Here is a 14,054-nt window from a genome sequence, read left to right as displayed (position 1 = left end):
TAGTCTTAGCCTCGAAAAAACCCTGCAGCATTCTGAGACATCTGAGAGGAGCTAGCATTTCAAACGGGAGCAAGCCCGCTGCATGGTGATAATCCTCCTCCCCACCTTCTGATCCTGACAAGGTGATGCTCAATTGATCCAGTGCCCTGAGCACTTCAGAACCTCCTCTTCCTCCCCACGGACTCATTTCTGAGGCTGGTTCAGACATTCACCTGGAGAAGCCTATCATTCCTCCTAATAGTCTTTTGGTTTTGATTTAAAGATCTACTGAATGTTAGAACCAAAAGGGGCTTAAACCAACTTCTACCCCCAAGTTCCTCATTTTACAGATGAGAAAACACCCAGAGAGAATTATCAAAAGTCCCACAGCCGCCTGGAACATGAGCCCATGTTTTCAGACTCTCAGGTCAGGATTCTACTTTTTAAATCTCTTTTTTTTTTTTTTTTAAAAAAAAAAGCAAATCTAACGCCCCCAAGACATAACTCTTGGATTCTCTTGCCTATGGTGGCATGATGTGAAGTCACACTTAGCTGGCTTGGTAAAACTAAGAAATTCAGTACTGGCAGGCTGTTGCCCACGCTGGATTTTGATGAAGCTACAAAGCTTCAAGTTCCCTGCCGAAAAGCTCCACCACATTGGAAGAGAGCATTTTTGGCTTCTGCCACCAGTGGGAGAAATAGCCTCTTGAGTTTTGGATGGATCATGAGTGCCTGAGTCAGGAGGGTATTACTCTATTTATCCCTCCAGACTTTCCCTTCATTTTCCCTCCTTCTCCCTCCTACCCTCTGTGCCATGAGAAAGGCCTCTCCAGACCGCATCACCTAGATTTTCTTGTCTTCAGCTGGGTTTGGCCAATGGGAAGGCCCAGAAGGAGGTCAGTGGTGAGGGGATTGGTTAGTCTGGCTCCTTCCTGCCTCACCATGGTTTGGGCCATGGCTGTGTCCCTTTACCTGTGGTCACAGCTCCTGGCAGAGCACCCTTCTCCCACAGCTGCAGGTCACACCCAGCCCAGGAACACGGTTCTTCCTTTTGCCACCTTGGTCCACTGAGGAATTTCATCATCTCTTGTCAACTCCCATTACCATTTCACCTCCATAAATTGTCCCATTATTAAACTGTCTTTGTTAAATTAACACACTGAGTGTGCTGTCTTTTTTTTTTTTTTTGCCAGGACCATGATTAGTACGGGGCCCCTGGATGAAGCTGTATCAGGTGTGAGATGGGCTGGGCACAGTGGCTCATGCCTGTAATCCCACCACTTTGGGAGGCTGAGGTAGGAGGATCACTTGGGTTTAGGAGCTTGAGACCAGCCTGGGCAACAGAGCAAGACCCTATCTCTACAAAAAATACAAAAACTAGTCAGCCATGATGGTGTCTGTCTGTGATTCCAGCTACTCAGGATGCTGAGGTGAGAGGATCAATTGAGCCCAGGAGACTGAGGCTGCAGTGAGCTTTGGTTGTGACACAGCACTCCAGCCTGGGGGACAGAGTGAGACTCTGTCTCAAAGCAAAACAAAACAAAATAATAAGCTATGGGAGCTGACTTGTGTATGGAATCATTTCCATTTGAATGGGAGGAGAGGCAAAAATAAGGTAGGAGACATATAAGAAAACCAACAGCAGTGGGCAAAATCTGCCCAACGCTTGACTGTCCTGGCCTATGTTAGATCGACTCATTGGAATTATATGAGACCAGAATAGAATCACAGGGCTCCACTTCTGTGCCACCCACTGATTTATTCCGTGGAACTGGGTGGGTTCCTGCTTCCACCTCTCTAAAGCAACTGTACGATTCTGTTCCCTTGCACGCCTGCTGAAAAGAACATGTTGCTACCTGCAATATCCAAACTCTACCATCTCATGGTAAGCTGTCTTAAATGCTAAAACAAACACAAATTCAACGGGTTTTCCCGTCTGTTTCTTTAACAAATGGGAGCTTAAGCCCATAGGGAAACTGTGTGGGTCAGGGAAGCATCAAATGAACGCTTCTGAATAAAAACAAATGTTTCTGAAGATCGCAAGATATTTCAAACAGAGCACTCCATTGGCCAGGCCTGCTCCCCTCTGATGCCTGCACAAGATCCCGATGACAGCATTATTTGCTTGAATTGGATTTGTTTCTGTGCTCAGAAACAACACACAAGGAACCTGAAATAGGAAATGGCTACTGGGTCCTAAAAGTCTTCCCAGGACACTGTCTGAGACCAGACAGGAATGAAACAGGAGTTGGAAACCACACCAAAGGAAATTCTTTGGGGTCTGGATTCTCCCTCTTCTGTTATGTATGGATGTATATATGTATGTGTGTATTTATTTATTTTTTGAGACAGATTCTCGCTCTCTCTCACTCTGTCACCCAGGCTGGCGTGCAGTGGCATGATCTCAGCTCACTGCAACCTCCGCCTCCTGGGCTCAAGTGATTCTCATGTCTCAGCCTCCTGAGTAGCTGGGATTACAGGTGCGTGCCACCACGCCCAGCTAATTTTTGTATTTCTAGTAGAGATGGGGGTTTCTCCATATTGGCCAGGCTGGTCTCCAACTCCTGACCTCAGGTGATCCACCCACCTCGGCCTCCCAAAGTGCTGGGATTACAGGCGTGAGCTACCATGCCCAGCCTCTTCTTTTACTATTAAAAAATATCAAAAGCAGAGAGCATTGACTTGCATTTTTATATATAACTCTAACAGGCGAACTAGCATTCCCAGAGGAGGAGGAGGAAGCAGCGGTGGGGGTGGCAGTGGAGGCAGCAGCTTGACTGAACTGGAGAACCTAGCATCAGCCCCCTGAGAAGTTTTCTTTAGTCCCCCCTTACAAGCAGATGCTCCTCTGGGTCCCCCCAGGCCTCCATCCCAGTTGGTAACTTCCTGGCCCTGCTCTGGAACTAGACTATGCACACCCTGACTTTCGTCTCATTCCATTTTGCACATCACCAGTGCCTGGCACATAGTAAATGCTCAACAAATGCTTTGTGGTTGGTTATGTCAATGAACCTATGAATGATGGAGCCAGTGCGTAGGAGATGAATGGGTAAAGAAAAGAATCAACCATTGACAGTACTGTCTCTCTAGTTGATACATTATTTCTTTCCAAATGGGGCTGGGAGGAGTGGGTGGGCAACTGCCACCAGAGGCACCCTGTATGATGAGGTCCCTGGGCCATTTTCAGGGATTCACTATTGTCTCTTGGGACTCCTCACCCTGTCTCCCTCCCTCTGTCTTCCTGTCCTTCCCTCTGTTCTCTGACTCTTCGATCCATTTCTTAACTCTTTTGACTGAGTAGTTCTTCAGTTTTTATTTCTATTATAGGGAGGCCACTCTCACATTTTTTAGAGTGACAGATAGTGCTGGGAATAATCAAAATTATGTAATTTAAAATATTAACATATTCACCAATACATTGACTTGATATTTGTGGACTTACAAAATAATTTTATTTAAAACATAGTTTCAAAAATAAAATTCCTTCTACCAAATAAATATAACATCTATCTGTTTCCATGAAGGCAAAATGAAAATAATTTATCTTATTGAATCTCTTATTTGGATGCTAAACAATACCATTAGCAGAACAATACTGTTTAGCATATATTTTATTTTTTTGCCATATCTATTTCTAATATTATTATATCATAGTATTTGCCTAAGGAATGTATATTTTAGACATGGATTTATTTTTTAATCTTTTTTTCATAAAGTTGCGTATCATATACTCTTCCCTAAAGTTGTACTTTAATGCTTTTTGAAGTATTACATATAAAAAATACTAAAGTTGCATTTCGTTGTTAACAAATTTGAAACTGTTCCTCAGTTGAATGTTACTGAAGATTATAATATTTCTAATTAAGAAAATACTTTCTCCAAAGTTACTGAGATGTCTTATAAATTCAGAGCAAACTGCTAGAGTATATTGCAATTTTCTGTTTTTTCAGATTAAAATATGTAAATACTTTAGCCCAAATATTTTCTTATATACTGTCTTTTTACCTCCCAAGCACTTGGCAGGTATTTTTAAAGGGAAAAACTCTTCAGATAAGTTGTCTCAACTTATGATTCCAAATCATAGGTTTTTCCATTTCATTCTCTTGAATAAAAACATAAATTTATCCACATAAAAACGGAAATATCAAAAAATTCTTCCCGTAGGTCAAGGTATTCCAAAAAGAAATCATAATTTTGAACAGGAAATCTTGCATAATTTTTGAGCCCTCAACTTTTAATTTGTTCAGTTATTTTCTTTCTGTTATAGGGATGAAGTTCATTGTTTTCCTGTTTGCAAGCTTCATTTTCAACAATTGCAACTAAATACATTTTTAAATTTTAAATGTTTAAAATACGGATACAGCTTCATCCAGGGGTCCCTGTACTAGTCAGAGTCCTGGCAAAAAAAAAAAAGACAGAGTTTTTTTGAGCACTCTATTATTTCAAGATTTTGATTAAATATATCCAACTGGTGTTGAATAAAATATAACCACAATTTACAGACTTATTTATAAAAGAAGTTCAAAACCACTGCATAAGGTGTAGGTTGATTTACAAAGTAACTCTTTAAAGGTGCAAACTCTTGAAAAACCCCATTGACGGCAAGGAGCAAAAAGATAAAAAGTTCATACTGCCACACTGTTTTGTAATATTCGTCATCAACTTCATCGCAAAAATATTGTGGTTTGATTGCTCTAACGGAGTATACACAAATATTTGTAAATTTAAACCACTACAATTTTTAACTGATTTAACATTGCAGTGAGTGGGAGGAAGCTGAGAATTATATGAACATCAAAACAAATTTCAAACCTATTTGTGTCTCATAAGTTTCTTAATTTTATATTGACATTGCTTTTTACCATGAATTTGTGCTTCACCAAATTTTGAGTGGGTGTTATCGCCACAAAATTTAGTAACTTCATCTTCACTGTTAAATTAACAAGTTCATTAAAAAACTGGAGTATTACTAGTATTAACAATAAGATCAGATGTTTCACCTTCTTTAGAATGAACTTCCAGAAACTTTAATAATTTGATTTCCTGAATGGGAAGTGAAAATTTGAACCAATTATTAGAACTTATGCATTTTCTTTGTGAAGCCTCTAATAGCACTGATAAAAGAGCCTTTGAACTGTTTGCAATTTTTCTTCTGTCTCAAGTGCCAATACATTAAGTGCAGGCACTACATATTTGCACATGCATAATAAAAACTTGGAAGAAAAAAATTTTAGAAATTTAGCAAAGAAACAGTCATCTGATATCAATGGAAAATCGTGCTTTGCAGAAGAATCTGTAAGTCCACCTGCTACAGATTCACATGTGAATTCATCTATAGGAAAGTCTTCTTAAAATAACCAGCTGGGTGTGGTGGTCCTGCAGTCCCAGCTACTCGGGAGGCTGGTGCAGGAGAATGGCTTGAGCCCAGGAGGCGGAGGTTGCAGTGAGCCGAGACTGCACCACTGCAATGGCGACAGAACGAGACTGTCTCAAAAAAAAAAAAAAAAAAAAAAAATTGAGTCAGAATTAGGTGCCAAAAGCCACAGGACATGCCTGAACAGGGACTTGAACCCTGGACCCTCAGATTAAAAGTCTGATGCTCTACCAACTGAGCTACCCAGGCTCCCTCCTTACTGATTTATTTTAATGCAATAATAAATAACAGCACTTTGCTAAAACTAATAAAGGAATCATCTGGGACAAATTCAAAGTGGACAGGATGAAGAGATAATAGGTATACGCCAGGACTCCCCGGGGTAAACTGGGACCTGTTGGTACCCTATGTATTAAGAGTATTGGGTTTTGTTTTCACTCGAGCAAATGTCCAAAGTTTCTTATCCTTTTCTCTTCAAAGTGTTTTCCTATGTGCCCATCCTTCCAGCTCTTGCATAAACAGATAAGTGAGGCGCAAATATCTGATAGGATGTGGTACAGGATGACTGCAAATCCCATCATGATTAAGGTCACAGACCACTCCCCAGATAAAACCCAGACTCAGGCCGGGTGCGGTGGCTCATACCTGTAATCCCAGCACTTTGGGAGGCCAAGGCAGGAGGATCACGAGGTCAGGAGTTTGAGACCAGCCTGACCAGCATGGTGAAACCCTGTCTCTACTAAAATTACAACAAATTAGCCGGGCATGGTGGTGCACACCTGTAATCCCAGCTACTTGGGAGGCTAAAGCAGGGAAATTGCTTGAACCTGGGAGGCGGAGGTTGCAGTGAGCTGAGATCATGCCACTGCACTCCAGCCTGGGCAAGAGAGCAAGACTCCATCTCAAAAATAAATAAATAAATAAATAAAAAACAAAACAAAACAAAACCAGACTCACCCCTCCCTTGTCGTAAAAGACTGTGCTAGAGCCTGCAGAGTGGTTCTGCCCTATCCACCCTCCCTTCCTTACCAATGACATGAGCTTGAAGATGGAAACCACCTGTTCAAGACAGTCGTTCAGAAAAATAAGAGTTGCTAATGACTGGGGAGCTGCCATATTTATTCATTACCAACCTCCAGACCCAGCAGCCGATTGCAATTCTTGAACTAAACAATTACACGTGGCTGAAGTTCTTGCTTCCCATTCCAGGCTCTTCTGCCTTCACTCTGTCCTTGCACCCCAAAACCCTGCCATACAAGTCACAAAACTCATTCCACACTCATCCTTCATCCACGCTGTTACCTTGGCTGGAGATACCTTTCTCAGCCTTGACATCCAGCTACTTCTGCCCTTCTGCCAGAAACAAACTTAGTCATCACCTCCTCCTGGAAGCCTCTCTGGGCTGCACTCCTGAAACATCCCAGGCATGCTCCTGCACCCTGTTATATGATCACCTGTTAATACACCTGCCCCATTCAACCTGTGATCAGCCTGAGGGAGGGCACCGTGTGCTCTTTCTTCCTCATTCTATCATCCTGTGCCACCATGCCTGCTATATAGCGACATCACAGGCATATGTAATGGGAAATGATTGAATGAATGTTGAAACTCACCAAATAGGGGAGGGTCCTGGAAAGGCTCTGGGAGGAGCATACCTGATTGGCCTCTAAAGGTAGGGGTCACAATGCGGCAGTTACACATTCTCCATCAATAGGATCAGGTCCATTATTCTATTAAACCTCCTTGGGGACCTGGAGGGTGAGAGGACATGCCTATTAGTAACCCCCGTTTATGGCTAGGCAAATGGAGGCATGGGGAGGTTAAAAGCCCCGGGTCAACCCAGGAGTTGGTGGTGAACCTGCTGTGATTGGCAGTCGTGGGGACCCGATGTGGGTTTTGTTCTCTGAACCTCACTACTTTCAAGGACTCCTCAGTTCATTCTCTCAATCTCTTTCCTTTTTTTTCTTTTTTCCTCCAGTAATATCCAAAAAGTCCCCTCTCCGGATTAAATCATCCTGGCTTCAAATATCTAAAGCAGCTATTTTTTTTTTCCTTCAGCATTTGAAATGTTTTTAAGGGTTTATTTCAAACACCCTTTTCTTTGAACTGATTGTTCAGAACTTTCATTCCACTTTGTCAGTGTGTTTGGTAGTCGGCTCTGATTTCTAAAAGGTTTTTATTTCTTCTCTATTAGCGGCCACCACCTGCTTACTGTTTGGATGGGTTTTGCTTTATTTTCTTTGCTTTCATCTATTGAAATGGATGAGAGGAACCTTAGGTAATGAACCTTGTTTCCAGTTTTCCCCCTCACCTCCCCTATTTTTAACTCCTCCTGCCACTGCTGAGGATGAGGCAAAGGACGGAAAGTTCCCTGGGTGGTAAGTCTCCGGGAGTCACTCTGCCTTTCCCCCGCAGTGTGGGGATGGAGTGACAGGCAATGGAGGGCAGAATGTGCCCTGAATGTCTGCGGTGCTGTTGGCTTTGCAACTGCCTGACCGTGCTGTTTCCGTGCAGCAGCATGCACGGTGGCCTTCTCAACGGCCACTCCGGCCGCAGCGGAGAGGCGTCTGCCTCCAATCTTACCGGGACCCCTAAACGCCATGGGGGGATGCGAGTGTCAGTGGCTGTTGCTGAGGCCCACATTACCGGACACTAGCTTGTTCCATTTTTGGCTCATCTATACACATGGGCCGTTATGGGAGCAGCCTCACATATAAATATATACATATTTTTCCAGTTAATCCTGCCCTCAGGGTATCAAGTTTAATGAACTAAACATCCTCCATTAATCACCCAACTGAATGTTATTTACTTCAAGGGAAAGGGTAAGTGGCCACTGCACAGACATATCAAGGATTCGGTCTCGGCTACTCTTCCCTGTGCTGTCTTCCCAACTCTTGAAGAGCAAAGTCCTAAATCCGGAGCTGGGTGCAGTGGCTCAGGCCTGTAATCCCAGCAGTTTGGGAGGCTGAGGCGGGTGGATCACCTGAGGTCAGAACTTTGGGACCTGCCTGGCCAACACAGAGAAATCCCGACTACTAAAAATACAAAAATTAGCTAGGCGTGGTGGTGCGCACCTATAATCCCAGCTACTCGGGAGGCTGAGGCAGGAGAATCGCTTGAACCTGGGAGGTGGAGGTTGCAGTGAGCTGAGATCATGCCACTGCACTCCAGCCTGGGCAACAGAGTGAGACTCCACCTCAAAAAAAAAAAAAAAAAAGAACAAAGTCCTAAATCCAGAAGTTCTGCCAGCCAAGTTGACACATTGCTTTCCTATCCTCTCCTCTCCCCTTACCAAATTTTAGCGTTACGTTTTAATTAATTAATTAAAGAGACAGGGTCTCACTCTATTGCTCAGGGTGGAGTGCAGCGCTATGATCACGGCTTACTGCAGTCTCAAACTCCTGGTCTCAAGCGATCCTCCCACCTCAAACTCCAGAGTAGCTGGGACCACAGGTGCATGCCACCATGCCCAGGTAATTTTTTTTTTTTTTTAGAGATAGGGTCTCGCTATGCTGCCCAAGCTGGTCTCAAACTCTTGGCCTCAAGTGAACCTCCCACCTCTGCCTCTCGAAGTCCTGGGATTACAGGCATGAATCAATGTGCCCAGGTTGCCTACCACAGTTTAGATGTCAATTTCCTCACCCTTTTGTTTAAAATACGGCATACTCTCCCATATCTGCCCAGCCCAGAAATGCACGGTCATGGGTTATGTCAGCCTAGGGAGGGTGAGAAAGGTCTTGAGTCCTGTTGTCATGATGACCCCATAGCCAATAAATCAAGTCCAGTGTAAGTAACATTTGAGCAATTTGAGAAAATGGAACTGAAGTGGGTACATATCAGAGGCCCTTTGACATCTCTGAATATCCTTTGTAAATAATATCTATCACCCAGCTTAGAGCCGTGAGAGCCACTCAGTGCAAGTGTATACGAGTGGAAAAATGAAGGAAAGGGAAGGGCAGAGGGAAGGGAGTGGAGACTGGTGCTGAGACACAGGCGGTGGCCTTGGGAGCTGATATAGCAGTGCCTGTGTTAAGCCGGGCTGTTCATCCTTTGGTTCCCTGCTCCCTACTCCTGCAGCCACAGATGAAAGGCAAATTTTGCAAACCAACATCTACCTTGCCCCTTCCTGGGAATAGTAAGGTCCTATCCATTCTTATTCCACTGAAATCTAAGAGAATTAATTGGTGGAGATCTGCTGTCCTAGCCCAGAAAATGGCATCATGTGTGAGGATCTGCCCTTCATCTCCCTTCTTTTGCAGGGCTGACCTCAGCCTCACCCACTCCCCGCTAGAGGGGCCCGGCCCCTCCCTGCACACATCCAGACTCTCCAAAGCATCTTGCATTTGGCCAGAGGTCTCGAGAAGCCTCTCCAGGCTGTGTAGGGCTTTAGCCCAACACTAATTAGTAATGCAATCCCGCAAAGAGCGAAGCTGCCTGCCGCCTCCCCTCACTCATAGTGATTTATGTTCAATTTGTACAAATGGAGAAAATGAGATTTCAAATTTCAATGCCATTTCTGCAATGAGGTGATTAAAAGAGAGAGAGGTATCGTCTTCCACTGTATAGAATATTGATCCCAGTGCTATTTTCCTTTGCAATAACCATTAGCTCAGTATTATTTGCAAACCTCTAATGTGAACCTGGAGATGTAATTTACATTTGTGCCTCACTTATTTGCTTTAACAAAACAACACAAAAGCTTTGGGTCTTTCAATCTATCCATATTGTCAATAAAATTAGCAGCTTGAAGGGAAAAAATTATATTCAAAACCATAACTTCCCATTAACTACCGCAAGACACAACACATCGTTGCAAAAGAGAGAGAGCTTCATACTAAATCCTTTCTTGTTCTTTTCTTTTCCTCCGCCCCCTCTTCCCCCTCCATGGGGTTAGAATTCAATGAACAAACTTGAAAGTGAAACATCCCCTCCTCTGAATGTGGATCAGCTTAGGGTCTGGGGGCTGGCTGTGCACATCTGAGGCCGGATCTCTCCCAGGCTGACCCGGGAGGAAGAGAACACGTGGGCCCCGGCTCCAGGTGTCAGCACACGCCTGGCCCGGAGGTCCATCGGGCTGCCAGGACAAATACGTACACATAGACACGTGCACAGAGCCTGAGAGAGAGAGAGAGAGACAGAGAGAGAGACAGACAGACAGAGAGAGAGAGAGAGAGAGAGAGGCTTCCTCAAGAGAGCTGAGAGCCAGTGTGGGGACCAAAGAGGCTGGAAGAAAAGATGAGAAGGAGGTAATCAAGAAATAAAAGCATGGGGGCTGTGCTCTGCCAATTCAAATGGCAGTTCCGTCAGCCTCGACGCTGAACAAATAGGCCACGCAGCTCCGCGTTCTCATTTCTTGTCTCTGCAAATCCGTCAGCTGCCTACAAGGGCCTACCAGACCCTGGAAGAAGAGAACAAGGAAAAGGGAGAGTGGGGGGCGGGGGAGCTAATGACCCATAATTGCCATGATAGTGGCGAGGGGCCAGGCAGCTGTTTTACATTCCTGGTATGTATAGTATGCAAATATCGACAAAGGCTCGACACAGTTTCGCTATTGTGGATCCGGAGGGTAACCAAATTAGCCTTTGGCAGCCATGGTAATTGGGAGGTGCTGTTCCCATTAGGAGTCCTGCAAATTATGAAGAAAAATGGACCGAGGGCTTTGTCACAAATAATAATACCAAGAAGAAAAGAGCAGGCGGCTGTCTTTTCTTTTCTTCCTCCCATTCCCCACCCTCTGCCTTTATTTTTTTTTTTTTTTAATTTCTGCATTGTGTTGTTAATACCTCTCCATTTAGTAATAAGAAAACAGTCTGAAATCCCCCACTAGACAGTGCACGGACTTGATTGCAAGAATGTCAAGTTTGCAGGAGGGTCCAGGGGGAAGAGCCGCTTTCTGTTGCCTGAGCCCGCGAGCTGCAGGTAGGAAAGGCGCGGTTGTGCAGCAGTAAATACTTCCCGCCCAGAGTCCTGGGTGAAGAGAGAAGCCTAAAAACCGATGTCCCAAAGAAAACGCTCTTTCCATGAAACATCCTCTCCGTATTGTAAGGGTGCAGAGAACATCTCTTCCTGGAGCATAGCTGGGCTTCATCCTCCACCTCACTCCCAAATAGTCTAAAGTTCTGGCTTGATTGAGACTCTAATCTCTTAACAATTCAGACATGGGCTTGAAAAACCTCCAGTCATGATGCATGAAGCCCCGAACTCATGCCGAAGAGGTTTGCAGACTCTCGCCCTTGGCATTCCCTTGAGATGGCCTAATTCCATGTCCCTGGGAGCTGGGTGCCTGGTGACCAGATGGGCCACCGGAATATCAGATGACGCCATGATGAGCTCAGCCCTTTGTAGGGCATGAGTAAATGAGGGGGAATGGTCCGTTCGGGGCCAAGTTTGCCCCAGATGAGAGGCACGGTATCACCAGGGTGGCAGAGAACTGTGATGCCAAAGCTACAATGCAGACCCACATGAGGAGCAAAGGACAAATACTTCCCAAAGCGTTTTCTCTCCTTTAAAACAACTTCCAATTTCCGGTGTTTTAGCATCTGTTGGTTCGGCCAGAGGAACACCTTCAATGAGGAAGGGCTTTCTGGAAATAACGATGTCTTTCTTCTATGTTCCTCCAGTTACATAGGAACATCTCATGCATTGGTTCGCATTTTATTTTTACGTAGTATTTCATAAAAATGTACAATGTTAAAACACAGAAAGGAATAGAAACCTTCTGCTTAGATAACTGGAAGGATACTGCCACATACTTGCCTTTAGAACCAGACAGCATTTCCCATAAGGAAAAAAGAAATGGAATTTTCATAAGCTTTGAAATGTCCTCAGAGACATGACTATAAAAGGATCCCGCCAATTTTGTCCTCCAAAGGGTAAAGAAAGAACTAATGGCTAGTTGCATGCATTTGGGAAATTAACAAAAATAGGAGGAGGACTGAAAATAGATCAGGTCATAGCAAAGTCAAATAGAGGGTTGAAAAATGAGTAAGAGGAAATGACAACTCACTTGCACAATGTCAGTGCAGAAGGGACCAATGGGTGACCTCAGGAATGGAGTGAGTAGGAAAATAGCCAACCATGATACTGCTTTCTTTCCTTTGTGTAATGTCCAAATGCCATTTTGGTAGACAAGTGAATTACTGGCCCCCGTTCCTTGCTGGTTTTAAATGAAGAACATTCAGTTGTTTAGATACAGTTCAGGTTTCAAGTCTCTTTGAAGGTAAACTTGAGAGTGAGGCAGAAAAAAAACTTTCTAGCATTTACAATGATTTTTTTCTTAAGAAAAAAATCTTCTTTGATGAAAATACTCTACCATGTTGGGACTGTGTTTAGGTTTTGTTCTAGGTCCACCCGTTGACATGCTGATAAGGGCTGCAGTGTCCAGTATCCTGCTCAACTTCTCTCTCTTCCCTTCTCAGAGTTCCAGCCACACTAAGTGTCTTTCTGTGTGTTGAACCCAATATGCTTTTTCTTATCTCTTATTTTCACACAAGCTACTCCCTCCGCCCACTGGATGTCCCTGTGTACCGCCCTACCAAGTGACACAGGTATGCACACATCCCTCGGGCTGGCTCATCCTCATCCTTTTCCTCAGGTCACTGCTTAGATACTGCTTCCCCCAGGCAGCCTTCCAGCCCTATCTGACTTCCTAAGTCTGGGTGAAATCCCCTCCTACCATCTGCTCTCAAGCGCCTAGTGCCAGAACTTATGACACAGTTTTCTGTCTAATCACTTTTCCAAGGCTGTGAGCAACAGGAGAGCAGGCACCACCTCTCTCATTCATCAATGTGTCCCAAGTTCCTAGCCCAGTGCCTGGCACATAGCAGTTGAGCCATAAACATGTTGAGTGAATGACATCTGATTATTCAAAAGCTTAATTGCGGGCCTAAAGGGTTGAGGCAGGAGAATAGGGTCTGAAGGCAGGGAACGTAAGGCTGATTCATGCTGACATCCTAGAACTAAATCAAATGGATTTGATTCAGCTGTGACAGGACAGACCCTCTCCATTTACATAGGGCATACATGGAGTGAATGACTTTGTAACTTTACTTCATCCTCTTCATTTACCTAGGACATACACCAAGTAACCAATGGAAACCTCTAGAAGGTATTGAAACCCCAGAACATTCTGTAACGGGGCTCTTGAGCCCCTGTGCTCGGCCCACTCCCACCCTGTGGAGTGTACTTTCATTTTCCATACATCTCTGCTTTGTTGCTTCATTCTTTCCTTGCTTTGTTTGTGTGTTTTGTTCAATTCTTTGTTCAAGATGCCAAGAACCTGGACACCCTCCACCAGTAACAGTATCACTTGATAACGCGTCTCTAACACTTGGCTTTTGCATTGAGGAATTCTGCCTTTGAGGAATACCTATCAATTCCAGAATCCCAGAGGGTCCCCCACATAAAGATAGACCTGCAAGGATTCCAAACACCAAAATTAACTGGATAGTGCTGGGATTACAGGTGTGATGCAGTTTTTATTCTAGCCCAGGACTTTCCTGATTTCCTGCTAAATCTAGGGTCTCTCTTACTCATTTTCTTTTTCTCTTCAGGAATGAAGTTTGCTTTCATCTGCAAATGTTGCTAAGAAAGAATCCATCGTTCAATGTGCTGTGGTCCACTCTGCACTTCAGGATCTCAGGCTTTACCCAGAACCTGGAGCAAGACCACTTCAACTCTTACAAGAAATTCACAGGTA

The 14,054-nt window shown here is 44.2% G+C and overlaps 1 non-coding gene across 1 annotated transcript; it reads right to left on the bottom strand.

The window, feature by feature from the left end:
* Window positions 1–5,529: 5,529 nt before the first annotated feature.
* On the bottom strand, window positions 5,530–5,602 carry TRNAK-UUU (transfer RNA lysine (anticodon UUU)). Its single transcript has one exon. It is a non-coding gene; the product is annotated as a tRNA-Lys (tRNA).
* Between the last annotated feature and the right edge of the window lie 8,452 nt (window positions 5,603–14,054).

The sequence above is a fragment of the Macaca fascicularis genome, chromosome 20 (assembly GCF_037993035.2).
Source record: "Macaca fascicularis isolate 582-1 chromosome 20, T2T-MFA8v1.1".
Classification (NCBI taxonomy): domain Eukaryota; kingdom Metazoa; phylum Chordata; class Mammalia; order Primates; family Cercopithecidae; genus Macaca; species Macaca fascicularis.
The sequence above is the reverse complement of the archived record's forward strand: the minus strand, read 5'-3'. Positions and strand labels throughout refer to the sequence as shown.